At 46.3% G+C, this 19685-nt stretch overlaps 2 pseudogenes; both read left to right on the top strand.

Moving 5' to 3' along the window:
• The first annotated feature begins 2749 nt into the window (after nt 1-2749).
• Nucleotides 2750-3771, top strand: LOC146566474 (odorant receptor 131-2-like; annotated as a pseudogene).
• A 13474-nt stretch (nt 3772-17245) lies between these two features.
• On the top strand, nt 17246-19329 carry LOC146566473 (odorant receptor 131-2-like; annotated as a pseudogene).
• Nucleotides 19330-19685: the final 356 nt, after the last annotated feature.

Genomic DNA, 19685 nt, shown 5'->3' with positions numbered 1-19685 from the left:
GAGGAGCTCTCAGCCACACTGTTCTGAAGCTCCTCTGACGAGGCTTGATCGGCGCCAGGTGTGTGTGGATTCCTGGGTGGGACCGGTCAGCTGGCAGGGCCACACCCACCAGGCCTAAAAGTGCCTGCCACGACCGCACCCTCACACACACATGCACATACCCATAAACACCTGACAGTACACCAACACGGACAACAGGACAGCAGACACAACCATAATAACAATAACCACAATAATAATAAAAATAATAATTACAATAGTAGTCCACACTGAGTCCACACTGCTCACGGACCCCGAATCCCTGGAACTGGGTCCGTGACAGTGCGTTAATTGTTGCACGTCATCGGTGTCCTCATGTTTAGCCTGCCGCGGCCATTGGTTAGAGTAGCCGCAACAGGGGTGGTGTGAGGTGTCGTGGAATTTTTTTAATAAAGTCTGCAACACAGAAAGAGCTGTGATCAAGCTTTTTATTACTGCGCCAACACACATCAAACATCACAGTTCAGTCATGTCAGCGCTGCCACAGAAGTGGTGCTGCTGCTGCTTTATGCATTCCAAGGAAGAGGGAGGAAGTTACAAACTGATCCTACCACACTTCATGTGTCTCGCTATGAAACCTAACGGATCAATGGTTAAGCTGTTTTGTGCCCTTTGGCCTTATCAGCACCTGTAAAGGGAGTTGTTTTCTCAAACTGCTGACGCTGAAGTAAGTTCATCTAGTTTTACAAACTTTCACTGAACAGTAACAGTGTCACAACTAAGCATATGCATAAGCACTTACATACTTTAAATGAGAATAACAGAAAATTTCTATTACAGAGGCTGGAGCCTGTCCCAGTAGTAGGTAGAGCACACCTGGACAGGTCACCAGTCTGTCAGAGGACTAACACAGAGACAGACATCAGAGTAACAAATCTATTTAAAATTAATGTAAGTTTGCTGCAGCTGTATGTATGAACGTGTGTTTCTGTGCTCACAGTCCACCTCTCAGGAACCTGCAGTTCACTTTTAGTCTACTTTAAACAGACCTCACAACAGGCTGATGTGGCTGGATCAGTAGTCTGATTTAAGTACAATACCTTTGGCCAGGGATTAATCTGGTGCATCGCTTCACTGCAGTCTTACGTATTTTCCCCACACCTGAATAAAAAATACTGATATATACAAATAACAGCTTCAGCTGATGCAGCCTGACTCAATCCTAAATGTTCAGCACACAGAGACACAGATTTGCCGTTTAAAGTTTAGTGATAACCTGAGTCACTGATCATTTGCAGTATTACAGAGTCTGGCAGTCTTTGCATGATGTCCACGTCACTGTAAGTTTCTAGCTGACTCTCAGGTGTGACAGGTGTGCCAGCAGGAAAGAGTAATAATAACCTGCATCCTGAGGTTTGTCATGCAGGATTAAAGGAGCCAGGCTTTGTTCACACAGCTAGGATTGTATTTTACACTGACCCTGGGTCAGTATAAGTATCATACAGTTTAAAACGAAGCACTGAAACTTGCACATATTTATTATAGATGCACTGAAGCTAATCGAGATATTTGCTGTCAGTCTGTGGCTGCGATTAAACACTTTACTGAAAACTTTATTAACTAGTAACTTCATCAGTCATGACAGAAGCTAATATTTCTGTGCTAACATCGTTTAAACAGTAACAGCTTTACTCCAATATAAGCTAACGTTTACACCGTAAGCTAGCACATAAAGACGGTAAAACACGTAATAATATCTACAAATGCATCTTAAAGTTGTTATATTAGCACTCGTGTATTACTAACATAACCACATTAACATTACTGACACTCGCTGACTTTTAATAGTCATTCTATAAATGCTGTCCGTTTAAATGGTCTTACCTGTACCCACTCCATATACACCGGATTCCAGCCAGAGTGGATTCTGGAGTCTTCCACGCTCCTGTTAGTGATCCTCCATCTGGATGGATGAGAACAACCATATCTATGGGACTGATTTGTGCTAATGACGCCCATTGTATGGACTGATAACAGCCGAAGCGGGTGAATAAAGTCACCCAGTAGCTAGCTGTGCCATTACCCAGCATACATCACTCCCTCCATAAATGCAATAAACGATACAAAGTAACAGCCTATAATTAATTTCTCTGCTGTTTCTCAGGTAGTTGTTTACATTATATAATTTACTGTGTTCAGAATACGTCAATACAATGTGATTTTCGGAAATATATAAATACTATAAATATATAAATATACGGACAACAGGCTCTTCAATCTATTGTCGTCAATAAGCAACGTTTAGGGAGCTCTACAGTATTCAATGAGAGGACCCTGCACGGCACTTCTCGACGCGAGGGGGGTACCCTGCGCGTCGAGAAGTGACGCGGAGGGAGCCTGACCATGCGTCACACGTCACACGAGATGGGAGTGAGAACGTGTTGGTGTGGCACTGAGAGGCCATGTTCACATGTGGAGAGACTGTGTGAACCAATCAGTCAGTGTGATAAATTCGATTACATCATCTGTTACTGGCCTGCTAACCATGCTGACAAATAACTGTGTCACATGACTCTGTGTTGTAAAGGAAATGATATATATGACATTCAAATGCAGGCAAAGCTGGCAGACCAGCCCTCCATAGGACCAAGCACAGACTAAAGCCTGATAATTACCTGCACAGGTAAACAACTGGAGTTTTAAACCAGAATTATAAGAATAGAAACTTATTGCATTCTTCTTGTCTAATGATATCAATGTTTCTTTTGATATGTCTGATATATCTCAGACCAACATCTCTGTTGGACTGCATGACCTAGAAAGAGGTTTGCTCTCCTCCCTGACTACATTACCATGCTGTGTTTTCTTCTGCATTAATGTGATCATGTTGTTCACCTTGAGGAGTAAATCAGTGTTTCGTGAAACCTGCCGTTACATTCTCCTGTATAACCTCGTTCTTGCAGACACGCTACAGATGGCAGTGAGCCAGATACTATACATGATGTCTATTTGTAGAATAACGTTACCTTATCCTGTCTGTGGTATTCTTGTCATGTTTGCTAATCTCACCAATGAAATCTCTCCTCTCACTTGGTGCTGATGTCTCTGGAGCGATATGTAGCTGTGTGTTACCCACTCAGGCACGCTACTATCATCACCATCAGAAACACAGAGGTGTCCATTATTACGATTTGGATCTTTGTTCACTGAATATTCTCATTCGAGTTCTGCTGCTGTTAGAATTTCCATTGAAGAGCTGCAGCGTCTGCAGTTGAAAAGATATGTTTGTAATACATTTCTCATGTTTCTCACACCTGTATCTCATGAGTATGACAAAGCTTACACTTGCTTTCTGTTTGTGTCAGCTTTTGTTGGAGTCACTTGCTCCTATGTAGGTGTTATGTTGGCAGCTAGATCGGCCTCCACAGACAAAGCTTCAGCCGGGAAGGCTCGTAACACCCTGCTGCTACATCTGGTGCAGCTCGGCTTCAGCCTCTCTTCAACTGTGAACAATGCATTACTTTTACTCACCTCAAAAACAGTTTCAAATAGAGTGTCTCTGCTCATACAGAATGCTCTTTACGTCCTTCTTTTTATTCTCCCCAGATGTCTGAGTGCACTTATTTATGGTCTCAGAGACCAGACCATCAGACCCATCCTTGTTTATAATCTATGTTGTCAACTGAAACTTTTAGCTGTCACGGCGGGGGCTAAGATTTACCCTTAGAGTACATTTGGAAAGAAGCAATGAATGTTTCTGTCACACTGTCTACTAAGTGACTATCCTAAATTAACTAGAAGCTTCTCCTCCTGTTTTTTTCCTTTTAAGAATAACATGTTGTTTTTTAGTCGTTTTTTAGAATCCAGCGATACAAGCCTGTCCTTGTTATAATTTTAATAATCCTCCATTAGTTGCAGTCAGAATGGATGGATGGTGATCTATCTATTTCTTTCCACTTATCCAGCTCAGGGTTCAGGGGCCTGTAACCTTTCCCAGCTTTGGTGCGATATGAGGCAGAGTACACCCTCAACAGATCATCAGTCTATCGCAGGACGAACAGAAACCTAATATGCATGTCTTTGGACTGTGGGAAGTGGGATTCAAACCGGGATCTTCTTGCTCTGAGGAAGCAGTGCTAACCCTGTCAGTCACAATAATTTGAAAAGTTATATAATTTACATTCACTGAGGAGGCTGTTTGGTTACAGTGAAGGCAGGATTTGTTTTGCTTTATTTCTGTTTAATCAAATTAAATTTTTAGAACAGGTCTGTGTAAGTGTGACGTCGTGGTTTCATGGCTGTTACTAACTCTCTTATTTACAGTTCTGCAGCTCTTACTGATTAAATATGTTGCTATCAAACAATATTCTGAGGCTCACAACTGTAATAACACAACACAGCTACAGTATAAAATATATTATAGTACATGATAAAAAAAAACTATCAAAGTAAAGTAAAAATACTAGTCTCCATCCATTAATCTTCTTCTGCATATCCTGATTAATCAACCAAAGACCCAAGAAGACTTTGCCTCCACCCCAGCTGTAAAACTCAGAAACAGTCTTATTTGTTATCATCTATCGTCCACCCGGGCCTCACACAGTTTTTGTCTTAGTTAGACCCTACAATAATACATACAGAGAAAAACCCAACAATCATATGACCCCCTATGAGCAGCACTTTGGTGACAGTGGGAAGGAAAAACTCCCTTTTAACAGGAAGAAACCTCCGGCAGAACCAGGCTCAGGGAGGGGCGGGGCCATCTGCTGTGATTGGTTGGGGAGAGAGAAGGAAGACAGGATAAAGACATGCTGTGGAAGAGAGACAGAGGTTAATAACAGATATGATTCAATGCAGAGAGGTCTGTTAACACATAGTGAGTGAGAAAGGTGACTGGAAAGGAAACACCCAGTGCATCATGGGAATCCCCGGCAGCCTACGTCTATTGCAGCATAACTAAGGGAGGATTCAGGGTCACCTGGTCCAGCCCTAACTATATGCTTTAGCAAAAAGGAAAGTTTGAAGCCTAATCTTGAAAGTAGAGATAGTGTCTGTCTCCTGAATCCAAACTGGAAGCTGGTTCCACAGAAGAGGGGCCTGAAAACTGAAGGCTCTGCCTCCCATTCTACTTTTAAATACTCTAGGAACAACAAGTAGGCCTGCAGAGCGAGAGCGAAGTGCTCTAATAGGGTGATATGGTACTACAAGGTCATTAAGATAAGATGGAGCCTAAGGGTACCTCTTTCACCATCTTACAATGCTGTGATTGCAGCTATTCCCCAACCCTCTGTGAATGGTACTCGTGGCCACTGATCAGTGGTTGTTGATCAATAGGCACAAGAGTTTGCATATTAATGATCAAGGATCTGACCTCCCAGCCCATTGTTCCTTCAGTGGTGCGAGTTTCAGTAATTATGTAAATGTAATGCTTATAAGACTGGGGAAACCTGCAGTCAGCTGAGACTGAAGAAGTCACTTGGATCAATGACGGAAAGTTTCTCCCACTGAAAACAACCAGATGAACAGAATCAACTTTTGTGAATGAAGCTGATACTTTAGTTTACTACATACAAATACACATACATTAAAAAGTATAGTGAACATTTACCCAACATTTTGGGTCCTATGGGCCCATCAGTACAGGTGGGAATATGACAGGTGGTGCTATGTGAACTGGAAAATCAGCTCTGACCGCCACTCCTCTGATGGAGAGGAAGCTTGGGCAACACTTGGACTAGGGCATAATTAACTGGAATTTTAATTTAATTTATTTGAAAGAACAATTTAGTTATATTTACCAACAAATACTTAAAAGTATGTACACTAAAATAAGAGGGCAACATGTAGAATAGAATTCAACTTTATTGTCATTGCACATGCACAGGTACAGGGCAACGAAATGCAGTTTGCATCCATCCAGAAGTGCTTTAGTGATATAGATATATTACAATATATATTAGCAATAATATAGATATGTGAGTATATTACAGAAATGGGTCTATTATGGTATGTTATAATGTACACGGTATGAAGTATGTTGTGAATATTCTATAACTATAAGTATGTACAGGCTGTAGTGAGTACAAGCTATGTACAGGCTATGAGCAGGATATAAATATGAAAAACTATACAGAATATGAAATAAATAACTTTACAGAATCTGAGATATACAGCTATACAGAAATGGGAACTATGCAAGTTGTAAACAGTTGTAGGATTAAAGATTATCGAATGTACAGAATGATTATTTACACAGAGCTATACAGTAGTGCAGTTAAGATAAGTGAGGGTGTAGATAGTTTCTACAGAGGCTATATAAAGTGCTAGTGGTTGTGAGTGGTGGTTCAGTCCATGTTATTATTGTGTTTGAGGGTACAGTTGTCCATTGTGGGTGTGTATGTTCAGTCCATGAGTTAACGTGGGTCAGATGTCAGGAGGCAGAGTTCAGGAGTCTGACAGCTGTGGGGAAGAAGCTGTTCCGGTACCTGGTGGTCTTAGTCCGGAGGCTCCTGTGGCTCCTCCCAGAGGGCAGGAGGGTGAAGAGTCCATGTGATGGGTGACTGGGGTCTTTGATGATTTTCCCAGCCCCTTTTCAGACACCGCTTCCTGTAGATGTCTTTTATGGCAGGAAGTGGTGCTCCGGCGATGCGCTGGGCAGTTTTCACGACCCTCTGCAACGCCTTCCGGTCCGAGGCAGAGCAGTTCCCGTACCAGACTGTTATACAGTTGGTCAGGATGCTCTCGATGGTGCAGCGATAGAAGTTCACCAGGATGTCTGAGGACAGGTGGTTCTTCCTCAGAGTCCTCAGGAAGAAGAGGCGCTGGTGAGCCTTCTTGACCAGCTTGGAGCAGTTGGTCGTCCAGGTGAGATCCTCGGAGATGTGGACTCCCAGGAACTTGAAGCTGCTCACACGCTCCACAGCCGTCCCCTTAATGTGGATGGGTGGATGTGGGTCAGCATTCCTCCTGTAGTCCACGATGAGCTCCTTGGTCTTCTCGGTGTTAAGCAGCAGGTTGTTTGTGTCGCACCACTCAGCCAGACGATCCACCTCCTCCCTGTAGGCGGCCTCATCGTTGTCACTGATGAGGCCAATCACCGTGGTGTCATCTGCAAACTTAATGATGGTGTTGGAACCATCAGCCGGTCTGCAGTCGTGGGTGAAGAGGGAGTAGAGGAAAGGGCTCATCACACAGCCTTGTGGTACACCGGTGTTCATCGTGATTGTAGATGAGCAGCGGTTATCCAGCCGGACATGTTGGGGGCGGTTGGTCAGGAAGTCCAGTAACCATTTGCAGATGAGGGAACTGATGCCCAGGTCTGTCAGTTTCCTGATGAGTTGTGAGAGGTGGATTGTATTGAATGCTGAACTGAAGTCTATAAACAGCATTCTAGCGTAGGTGTTGTTGTTGTCCAGGTGTGAGAGGACAGAGTGCAGTGCGATGGAGACTGCATCCTCTGTGCTCCTGTTCTGGCGGTATGCGAATTGGTGGGGGTCCAGGGTGGGGGGGAGACAGGATTTGAAGTGTGCTAGGACCAGCTGCTCTAAGCACTTAGTGATGATGGGGGTGAGTGCTACTGGGCGGTCAGGTTGTTATAGAAAACAAAGAAACTATGTAAGTAATTTTAACTACTATGCAATTTCATGATAAATTTGCAGAAAAATGAACAAGATTTCACCATATTACAGTGTAAATACAATTCGGGGTTCAGCATTCTAACGGGCCACAGCCTATGCAGTGTGTATCAGAATGTGCAGTACCGTTATTAAAGCCTCATCCCTTCAGTATCCCAGGTGTCTCTGCTAATTTCTGTCTGCCTCATGTTGGGATTTAAATATATAATCTGAATGCTGATTAGTGTGTTTTATGAGAGGCCCAGACTTCAGTGTAAAACTAGGTTGCAGGCTGACAGGAAATTACATGCTTTTGCAGCTAGAAAGTGAAACCAACTCGGCTGTTGGATCGAAACTTAAAGTGTGGTGTGACGTAGAGAGCAAGAATATAAACACCTAGGCTTCCGTTTGTGCTTCAGACCTGGGGTTGTGTGTTTTGTGTTCAGGTCTCCATATTCCGGAATATGTAAATTAAAGATCATTTTTAAAGTAAAAGACCACTCTTGAGCCGTGTCTTTCTTGGCCCTAAAGAAGCCAAAAGAACCGGAATTTAACACTACATCCAGAGGTGATGAGCCAGATGCACGAAGGGCCAGTGGGCAGACATTTTGGTGTCGAAAGGACTGTGGCCAGACAAGAACCCGATTCTATTGGTATCACATGAGGGAAGACGTCGGACTCTGGTGCCGTACTTGTACAAGCTGTCAGTCCAGAGCCCGACCCAAGAAGACACCACAAGCTCAGATGGGAACTGTCTGGGTCGAAGCCCAAAATGAGTGCATTGCACTGGACATTATGGGACCACTGAATGAGACGGAGCGCAGAAACCGATATGTGCTTGAGATACAAGACTACTTTACAAAGTAGACTTAAGCCTTTCCTATCCCAGGTGAACGGGCTGCGACTGTCGCTGAGGTCTTTGATTCTCAGTGGGTGTGCTGCTATGGGATACCTCAAGCACTGCACAGTGACCAGGGACGCAATTTCGAATTCGAGTTCCAGGGGTTGTGCAGTTTGTTTGGTATAGACAAGACTCACACAACGCCATTCCGACCGCAGTCAGATGGCCAGGTTGAATGTTTCAATGCCACTCTCCCAAAAGATCCTGGCCTCCACAGCAGAACGTTGCCATTGGGACTGGGACCTGATGATCCCGTACGCTGCTATGGCCTACAGGGCGACCAAGCACAGTGCTACAGGTTTCACCCCAAACTTCATGATGTTCGGCCAAGAACTGAATGAGCCAGTGGACCTTTCGCAGCTTTACCTCCCGATCCAGACAACCAACCCTCAGCTCTAGAGTATGTGCAACAGATGCACAAGCGGCTAGAGCTGTAGAACTATTTAAACAAATGTCTTCTGAATATTCAATTCAGGTTCACAGTGGGGGGGTCGTGGAATTTTTTAAATAAAGTCTGCAACACAGAAAGAGCTGTGATCAAGCTTTTTATTACTGCGCCAACACACATCAAACATCACAGTTCAGTCATGTCAGCGCTGCCACAGAAGTGGTGCTGCTGCTGCTTTATGCATTCCAAGGAAGAGGGAGGAAGTTACAAACTGATCCTACCACACTTCATGTGTCTCGCTATGAAACCTAACGGATCAATGGTTAAGCTGTTTTGTGCCCTTTGGCCTTATCAGCACCTGTAAAGGAAGTTGTTTTCTCAAACTGCTGACGCTGAAGTAAGTTCATCTAGTTTTAGAAACTTTCACTGAACAGTAACAGTGTCACAACTAAGCATATGCATAAGCACTTACATACTTTAAATGAGAATAACAGAAAATTTCTATTACAGAGGCTGGAGCCTGTCCCAGTAGTAGGTAGAGCACACCTGGACAGGTCACCAGTCTGTCAGAGGACTAACACAGAGACAGACATCAGAGTAACAAATCTATTTAAAATTAATGTAAGTTTGCTGCAGCTGTATGTATGAACGTGTGTTTCTGTGCTCACAGTCCACCTCTCAGGAACCTGCAGTTCACTTTTAGTCTACTTTAAACAGACCTCACAACAGGCTGATGTGGCTGGATCAGTAGTCTGATTTAAGTACAATACCTTTGGCCAGGGATTAATCTGGTGCATCGCTTCACTGCAGTCTTACGTATTTTCCCCACACCTGAATAAAAAATACTGATATATACAAATAACAGCTTCAGCTGATGCAGCCTGACTCAATCCTAAATGTTCAGCACACAGAGACACAGATTTGCCGTTTAAAGTTTAGTGTTAACCTGAGTCACTGATCATTTGCAGTATTACAGAGTCTGGCAGTCTTTGCATGATGTCCACGTCACTGTAAGTTTCTAGCTGACTCTCAGGTGTGACAGGTGTGCCAGCAGGAAAGAGTAATAATAACCTGCATTACTGAGGTTTGTCATGCAGGATTAAAGGAGCCAGGCTTTGTTCACACAGCTAGGATTGTATTTTACACTGACCCTGGGTCAGTATAAGTATCATACAGTTTAAACGAAGCACTGAAACTTGCACATATTTATTATAGATGCACTGAAGCTAATCGAGATATTTGCTGTCAATCTGTGGCTGCGATTAAACACTTTACTGAAAACTTTATTAACCAGTAACTTCATCAGTCATGACAGAAGCTAATATTTCTGTGCTAACATCGTTTAAACAGTAACAGCTTTACTCCAATATAAGCTAATGTTTACACCATAAGCTAGCACCATAAAGATGGTAAAACACGTAATAATATCTACAAATGCATCTTAAAGTTGTTATATTAGCACTCGGTGTATTACTAACATAACCACATTAACATTACTGACACTCGCTGACTTTTAATAGTCATTCTATAAATGCTGTCCGTTTAAATGGTCTTACCTGTACCCACTGCATATACACCGGATTCCAGCCAGAGTGGATTCTGGAGTCTTCCACGCTCTTGTTAGTGATCCTCCATCTGGATGGATGAGAACAACCATATCTATGGGACTGATTTGTGCTAATAACGCCCATTGTATGGACTGATAACAGCCGAAGCGGGTGAATAAAGTCACCCAGTAGCTAGCTGTGCCATTACCCAGCATACATCACTCCCTCCATAAATGCAATAAACGATACAAAAGTAACAGCCTATAATTAATTTCTCTGCTGTTTCTCAGGTAGTTGTTGATGTAGGGTTGTCATACATCTGTGTTGTGTTCTATTTTACTAGAGATATATTATACTTACTCACAGTTAAGCATACTACAAGTAGCCCACACACATTTTCTGGTGCAGCTAAATTAGAGATACAGGACAGTGAAAATGTTGAGAGACTATGCAGACACTCCAAAGAGGGCACAGCCTCACCTTTTGAATGAAGGGGCAACAGCTAGCGCCAGTACAGTGGACCAACAGTCATCAGTGAAGTCGAAGCTGGTCACCCAGTTCCCCAGCTTCACTGGCCAGCGGTTACAGTACCACACCCCAATCAGGGACCTCACCGACTCTGGGCTGGGCACACAACAGACCCCACCACCAACCATGCTTTCACCCCAGACTGATCTTGGCGTGGCTCCAGCTCATGCCCCACCACTGCCACCCTATGGAGGCCAAATGCAGGTGCCCTCACACCTATCTGAAATTCGCCCAAGTTCAGTGCCAGCCAACCAGACAAGCCAGTCCAACCACAGCCCTCTAACTACAGGCCCTCCAGTGTTTCGGCCAGATGTACAGATAACTATGCCCCCTGCTTTTTCCCCTCAGGCCAGTGTCCATGGGCCCACTGCTACACCGGCACCCCATGTTGCCTCATATCCCAACTACCCAGCGGTGCACAGTACCCAGCATCCCACCCCCAACCAATCACTTAACACTCCTTACCCAACGATGACCGTTCCATTCAGCCCCCAAGCATACACCAGCCATCTGTATTCCACACCTGACCCCCAAGCCGCCATGCCAAGCCCCCTAACAGTGCAGGGAGTGGACATAATGAATAATCCCTCTGCAGCCGAGCAGACCCTTGAAAGTTCAAAGCATGGGCTGACGCCCCGTTTGCCCCACATGCCACTAGTTGCTGTCCATGACTCTCGAGCCCCCCTCCACTCATCTGCTATAAGCCCCGACACTGTCATGCCCCCTATCGTGAATATGACCCATGGAGGTTTTATAGCCCCACCCGGCACCCATGCCTCAATGCACGTACCAACCTCTGCTTTAGACCCCCAAGTTAGTGGACACCCTGGCATACCCCCCCAGCAGGTGCATACATCTTTAAGTGCTCCTGGCGGGGCTGCAGCCAACGCTAACCCCCCATTAGCTGCCTACGGTGGTTTTATACAGACTCATCAAGTGAAAAATGTCCAAGTCTTCACTGGCAGTGCTGACAGCAAGGTGCTTGTAGAGGACTGGATTCGTGACATGCAGTATCTTCTTGAGGCAATAGAGCTCCCCATTCACCTCCGCTTTTCCACGGTGGTGCGTCACCTAACTGGTGAAGCCCGAAAGCTGGTCCTGAATCTACCTCTCCATGACCAAACACCTGAGAGGGCATTCGAAGAACTGAGAGCAGAGTACGGCGACACACAGAGCTCCTCAGATCTACTAGCAGACTTCTATGAGCGTGTTCAGAGGTCTGGGGAGTCTGCCTGTTCATATGCTATAGCACTGGAGGCAACACTGCGAGCTGTGGAAGAAAACCAAAGAGGAGGCAAGCCTTTCCCTGACCGTGACAGTAAACTCACCCGGCAGTTCATACGGGGGATTAATGATGGGGATGTGTATGCGAGGATCTCGCCAATGAAGCCCCGGCTTTTGAGTTTCCGTGAGCTGCAGGCTGAGCTCCGAAATTTAGCAAAAGAAACAAAGAGATTCCAGCCTCAAAACAAATCAAAGAAAGCTTATGCCCAGGTACAAGTGGCATCAGAGTGTAGTGTGAATGTGAAGGCAGAAAAGGCTAAACATCCCTCAGAGTGGTCAGAGCTAGCAGAGATGGTCAAGAAATTAGCACTGAGCCAGGAGGAGCAGATGGCCAAGTTGACCCACCTTGAATCGAGAATTTATGCTCCATCCTCTGCCACTCCACTGAGAGTCCGACCACCCCCTGGGGCTACAACCCCAATGTCAGTGGTCACATGCTACCGGTGTGGGAAGCAATGGTTTGCAGAGCAGTGCTCCCAGGGCCCGATCAGACATGGGCACACGATCCTCAGCCTGTGACCCCCATGGAGGGAAACACTTACTCAGCTCAGCCTTTAAACAGATAAAGCCCATGGTCGCCGGGGCAACCATGAGCGAGCAGCAAGTCCCCACACTGCAGGTGAACAAAGGTGACGGAGGAGAGAGCACTCCCCTAGTTGGTCCCAGGAACGAGGGGGAGGTGGAAGTCAACGGAATGAAGTGCAGGGCACTCATCGACTCTGGCTCCCAGATAACCAGTATTACGCACCAGTACTGGCGCAGCCACCCCACCCTCCATAAACAAAAACTGCAGCCTTCTAAGATACCCATAGAAGGTGCAGGGGGCCAGAGTGTCACCTACCATGGTGTGCTACGCATCAACCTAAAATTGTTGGGGAGAGAGTTTAAGGGTGTGCCTGCTTTTGTTGTCACTAACACAGAGTACCGCTCCTCTGTTCCTCTGCTTGTGGGAACTAATGTCCTCCGTGCCTCCAGAAGTCACCTCCAGGCAACCTACGGCCAGCAGTTCCTCCTCCAGGTCAAGGAGACTCATCCAGAGTGGCACGCCTCCCTGCTAGAGATTGAGAGCACTGACCAGTGTGATATGGATGACACAGTGGGCCCTGTTATTTATACTGGTCGTAAGGTGCACATTCAAGCAGGGAAAGAGATTGATTTAATGTGCAAAATAAAAGCTGGACCACAAAAAAAGGCTTATACAGCCCTAATTGAAGGCCACCCCTCCCTGCGGCTCAGCCAAGACATCCTGGACAGAGTTCTTGCTGATGTGAAGAAAGGATGATGAACCTCTCCCAGCATGCTATCACTATCAAGCCTCACACGCATCTGGCCAAGGCATCTCTGGTGGAAAGTATTGTGGACTTTTCAGACAGGGTGCGGGGCAGTCATCACATTAGCGGAGGCAGAGAAGCATGCCTGGGTATGGACCACGTTGTGGCAAGCCAGGAAGTGGATTTAAATGGAGCAGATGTCGAAAACGAGCACCAGTGTTCCCTTCTTAAAGAGCTTGTGGGAAGGAACATGGGTGTGTTCTCACAGCACCCCCTGGATTATGGCCATACAAAGACTGTGCAACATGAAATCCCTCTGGTCGGCCATTTCGACTGCCTTACCGTAAGATCCCCCCATCACAGTGGCAGGATGTGAGAAGGTTGCTGACAGAAATGGAGGTAGCAGGAGTTATCAGGCCCAGCAAAAGTCCATATGCTTCACCTGTCGTGATCGTAACCAAGAAAGATGGATCACTAAGGCTGTGTATTGACTACAGGAAACTGAACTCCTGTAGCACGAGAGATGCTTTTCCTCTCCCCAGAATAGAGGAAGCCCTGGAGGCTCTAGGGCAGGCAAGATACTTCTCCACCCTTGACCTCACCTCTGGTTATTGGCAGGTGGAGGTGGCGGAGCATGACAAACACAAGACGGCATTCAGCACCCCTATGGGGCTGTTTGAAGCTAATCGTATGCCCTTTGGACTGCAGAATGCTCCCTCCACCTTTCAGAGACTCATGACCTGCTGCTTTGGCGACTTGAACTTCACCCACCTCCTAATCTATCTTGATGATCTCATCATATTCTCCAAAACCTTTGATGAGCATCTGGAAAGACTGCAGCTGGTGTTCGATCGGCTTCGGGAGCATGGCTTGAAGTTAAAGCCTTCTAAATGCCACCTAGTGAGAAAGGAGGTTCAGTATTTGGGTCACTTAGTGTCTGCTGAGGGGATCCGGACAGACCCAGAGAAGATCAGCAAGGTGAAAAACTGGGTGAGGCCCACAAATCGCAAAGAAGTGTTGCAATTCCTGGGATTTGCTGGATACTATAGGCGGTATGTAAGTGGGTACTCTACCCTAGCTGCTCCCCTGTACCGCCTAACTGCTGGTGACCCCAGAAAGAAAAGGAGAGGGGGAAAGAAAAGTCTGGCTACCGACCCACCCTTTTTGTGGACAGATGAATGCGAGAAGGCATTTAAGACCCTAAAAGAAAGGCTGACAAGCGCTCCAGTGCTGGGATATCCTGACTATAGCTTGCCCTTCGTTCTGCAGACGGACGCCTCAGGGGAGGGTCTGGGCGCCGTTCTAGCTCAGACCCAAGGTGGAGCTGAGAGGGTCATAGCCTTCGCCAGTAGAGGTTTGAGCCCAGCAGAGACAAGGTATCCTGCACACAAACTCGAGTTTCTTGCTCTTAAATGGGCGGTCACCGACAAATTCTACGACCACCTCTATGGGCGTAGATTCTCTGTCCAGACAGACAACAACCCTCTCAAGTATGTTATGTCCTCAGCGAAGCTGGATGCCACAGGCCAGCGGTGGGTGTCTAGGCTGGCTGCTTTCGATTTCGATGTCCAGTATCGGAGGGGACAGAGCAACACAAACGCTGACGCCCTCTCTCGCATGTCTAACCAGGAGGTCATGCACATCCTACAGACATGCCCTCAGTGGGTGGATGTCGACGAACAGGGGCATGGTGTGACACAGGCTACCCAGGATACTCAAAGCCTCACTGGCCATGGCACGCCTGCAGGGGAGGAACTGGAACTCGGGCCACCTACATCCACTGAGCCTTACAGGGATGTGGGGATGGAATCCCTGCCCACCATGACCAAACAGGAGATCCGTGCAGGGCAGAAAAAAGACCTTGTTATTGGCCCCGTCTTGCACTATAAGAGTATGAACCAGAAGCCGAGCCGCAGTGAGCGAATGAGTGCTGAAGGGCACGTGCGCCTTCTCTTAAAGGAGTGGAGAAGGTTAGCGGTAAGGGATGGCATCCTGTACCGCTGCGTCCAAGACAGCCAAAGGGGAGTAGTTGAGCAATTGGTGCTACCAGAGGATTTGCGTATATCAGTGAAGACTGCTCTCCACGATGACTCAGGCCACCTTGGTTTTGAGAGGACATTGCACATGATAAGGGAGAGGTTTTATTGGCCACGGATGTTCCAGGAAATCAAGGCTTGGTGCGAGCAATGTGAGAGGTGCTGCCTTAGGAAAACTCCAACCGCAGGGGTCAGGGCCCCCCTGGTCAGTATCTACAGCAGTGCCCCCTTGGAGCTAGTTTGTGTGGATTTTTTGACTCTTGAGAAATCAAAAGGTGGTATCGAAAATGTCCTCGTGGTCACTGACCATTTCTCACGCTATGCGCAAGCATACCCCACTAAAGACCAAAAAGCCAGCACAGTGGCTAAGGTGCTGTATAGAAACTTTTTCTGTCAGTTTGGCTTCCCAGCAAAACTGCATGCAGACCAAGGGCGCAATTTTGAAAGTGCTGTGGTGAAGGAGCTTTGTAAATGCACCGGCATCACTAAGACACACACCACGCCCTATCACCCACAGGGCAACGGGACAACTGAACGGTTTAACCGCACCCTCATGAACATGCTGGGGACGCTAGAACCTCACCTGAAACCCCGGTGGCACGAATATGTGGATGCAATGACACACGCCTACAACTGCACCCGCCATGATTCGACAGGGTACACACCATACTACTTGATGTTTGGCAGGCATCCACGGCTCCCTGTCGACTTGGTCTTTGGGCTGTCAACCACTAATGGGTCGGGGGGATATAGCGAGTATGTCCAGACCCTGCATGACTGCTTGTCACAGGCTTATGCACAGGCTAATCAGGCCTCTCGCCAGGCTAAGGGTCACCAGAAAAGATACTATGACCGACAAGCAAAGAGTCAAAGCTTCAGCCCGGGTGACAGAGTCCTTGTTAAAGTGTGTCATGTGGAGGGGCGAAGCAAACTAGGAGACAAGTGGGAGTCACGTCCATACATTGTGGTGAAGAAACAGCCAGACATGCCGGTGTATGTGGTGCGATCGGAAAATGGTGATACAGAGAGAGTGGTCCACCGCAACCTACTCACGCAGTGTATGTTTCTTCCCGTGGAGCAGGTGGGAGAGGAGGCAAGAGAGGAAATGGAGCTCGACGTGGAGGAGGTTCATGGAGGAGAGATTGAGGACGTAGAGGACAGTGGAGAGCAGGCTGGTGAAGTAATCAGACAGGATGAAGAGTCGGACATGATCGAGGACGGGGAGGCTGATAGCCTGGAAGGAGGTGTGGAGGGAGTTTCACCTGAAGCACCAAATGGATCACTTGCCCCCAAGGGACCAGAGGAAAGGGACACAGGGGCAGGACAAGAGAGTGAAGATTGGAGGGGGAATGAAACTGCCAGGGTCACCCACTCACCTCCCAGACCAAGTGAACCAAGGAGGAACTTGCCGAGGAGTCGGCATCCCCCAAAGAGACTGACTTATGGGTCGAGAGTTAACGAGCCAGGGGAGGATCGGGAGAAGATAGAAAGGGGATGGAAGCTGTGGCAGAGGGCCAAAGCAAGAAGGGCTGCAGGAAACACATAAGATACACACATAGACATTTTCGCATTACACTGCACATCTTCCACCACCGTTATTCTTGTATACATAGTGAGACTGTTCTGTTTTATTTTGTTTTGTTTGATGACTGGGACGCCATCACTTAAAGGAGGGGCGGATGTAGGGTAGTGACTGGAATGGGTCACGGGGTGTCGCTGTTGAGCTGCATGTATGGTGTGAAGTTTGGCAGTTTTGACCATTTGTCCTCTGCGGGACACCGTACTTCGGATTTCTTGTTCGCGCGGGCGCCACCTTGGTTCAGTGTTTGCTGTGATTTGCCAAGGTAAGCACTGCCAGTGGCGAACTGCATCAGTTTTGTGTTGTACTCATTCCCTAGACCGTGGAATGTTGTAGAAGGCACGGTTATTTTTACTTAATGTGTATTCTGTGTATATGTGTTGTTGTATTTTGCAATGGTGATGGTCACGGAGTGTTTGCTGTGATTTGGAAAGGGCCAGCAGCAGAGTTGGAGTGGTGTTTGCCCCTGGTTCCGAATAAACGGCGCGGTCCGAGCCACAAATTGAACGCCTGTGTCCGACTGGTCTCTCTGCGGTGCACCCCAATCCAACACAAATTAACACAACGCAGAGTCCGGGGTGTAGGGAGGCCCCTGCACTGGTTGGGTTACATTTACATTATATAATTTACTGTGTTCAGTATACGTCACTACAATGTGATTTCGGAAATATATAAATATACGGACAACAGGCTCTTCCGCGGCAATCTGTTGTCGTCAATAAGCAACATTTAGGGAGCTCTACAGTATTCAATGAGAGGACCCTGCACGTCACTTCTCGACGCGAGGGGGGTACCCTGCGCGTCGATAAGTGACGCGGAGGGAGTCTGACCATGCGTCACACGAGATGGGAGTGAGAACGTGTTGGTGTGGCACTGAGAGGCCATGTTCACATGTGGAGAGACTGTGTGAACCAATCAGTCAGTGTGATAAATTCGATTACATCATCTGTTACTGGCCTGCTAACCATGCTGACAAATAACTGTGTCACATGACTCTGTGTTGTAAAGGAAATGATATATATGACATTCAAATGCAGGCAAAGCTGGCAGACCAGCCCTCCATAGGACCAAGCACAGACTAAAGCCTGATAATTACCTGCACAGGTAAACAACTGGAGTTTTAAACCAGAATTTATAAGAATAGAAACTTATTGCATTCTTCTTGTCTAATGATATCAATGTTTCTTTTGATATGTCTGATATATCTCAGACCAACATCTCTGTTGACTGCATGACCTAGAAAGAGGTTGCTCTCCTCCCTGACTACATTACCATGCTGTGTTTTCTTCTGCATTAATGTGATCATGTTGTTCACCTTGAGGAGGTAATCAGTGTTTCGTGAAACCTGCCGTTACATTCTCCTGTATAACCTCGTTCTTGCAGACACGCTACAGATGGCAGTGAGCCAGATACTATACATGATGTTTTTTTGTAGAATAACGTTACCTTATCCTGTCTGTGGTATTCTTGTCATGTTTGCTAATCTCACCAATGAAATCTCTCCTCTCACTCTGGTGCTGATGTCTCTGGAGCGATATGTAGCTGTGTGTTACCCACTCAGGCACGCTACTATCATCACCATCAGAAACACAGAGGTGTCCAATATTACGATTTGGATCTTTTGTTCACTGAATATTCTCATTCGAGTTCTGCTGCTGTTAGAATTTCCATTTGAAGAGCTGCAGCGTCTGCAGTTGAAAAGATATGTTTGTAATACATTTCTCATGTTTCTCACACCTGTATCTCATGAGTATGACAAAGCTTACACTTGCTTTCTGTTTGTGTCAGCTTTTGTTGGAGTCACTTGCTCCTATGTAGGTGTTATGTTGGCAGCTAGATCGGCCTCCACAGACAAAGCTTCAGCCGGGAAGGCTCGTAACACCCTGCTGCTACATCTGGTGCAGCTCGGCTTCAGCCTCTCTTCAACTGTGAACAATGCATTACTTTTACTCACCTCAAAAACAGTTTCAAATAGAGTGTCTCTGCTCATACAGAATGCTCTTTACGTCCTTCTTTTTATTCTCCCCAATGTCTGAGTGCACTTATTTATGGTCTCAGAGACCAGACCATCAGACCCATCCTTGTTTATAATCTATGTTGTCAACTGAAACTTTTAGCTGTCACGGCGGGGGCTAAGATTTACCCCTTAGAGTACATTTGGAAAGAAGCAATGAATGTTTCTGTCACACTGTCTACTAAGTGACTATCCTAAATTAACTAGAAGCTTCTCCTCCTGTTTTTTTCCTTTTAAGAATAACATGTTGTTTTTTAGTCGTTTTTTAGAATCCAGCGATACAAGCCTGTCCTTGTTATAATTTTAATAATCCTCCATTAGTTGCAGTCAGAATGGATGGATGGTGATCTATCTATTTCTTTCCACTTATCCAGCTCAGGGTTCAGGGGCCTGTAACCTTTCCCAGCTTTGGTGCGATATGAGGCAGAGTACACCCTCAACAGATCATCAGTCTATCGCAGGACGAACAGAAACCTAATATGCATGTCTTTGGACTGTGGGAAGTGGGATTCAAACCGGGATCTTCTTGCTCTGAGGAAGCAGTG

Source organism: Mchenga conophoros, linkage group LG10 (genome assembly GCF_057382185.1).
Source record: "Mchenga conophoros isolate Kocher_MC1m ecotype Shallow Benthic linkage group LG10, M_conophoros_male_GT1.1, whole genome shotgun sequence".
NCBI classification, from domain to species: domain Eukaryota; kingdom Metazoa; phylum Chordata; class Actinopteri; order Cichliformes; family Cichlidae; genus Mchenga; species Mchenga conophoros.
This window is presented reverse-complemented; position numbering and strand designations above follow the sequence as displayed.